Source organism: Penaeus monodon, chromosome 25, assembly GCF_015228065.2.
Source record: "Penaeus monodon isolate SGIC_2016 chromosome 25, NSTDA_Pmon_1, whole genome shotgun sequence".
In the NCBI taxonomy this organism is placed as follows: Eukaryota; Metazoa; Arthropoda; class Malacostraca; order Decapoda; family Penaeidae; genus Penaeus; species Penaeus monodon.
In genome coordinates, this window is record NC_051410.1 from 3,474,101 (window position 1) to 3,474,320 (window position 220).

Here is a 220-nt window from a genome sequence, read left to right on the forward strand (position 1 = left end):
AGATAAATGCCAGAGCCAAGAACCGCTACATCCAGCTAAATTCTTTGCAACACATGACCTGAAAGATGCAAGTTGCAACGGTGAGCGATGCATTCTGATATGTTGCAAAATGTGAACGGAAAATGGCGATGAGACAGTCAGGAGATGACTCCCATGTTGCAACGTCATTCGGGAAGCCTTTTTAAGAAAACAAAATTTCCATTAGAGTTTGATGGAGTGA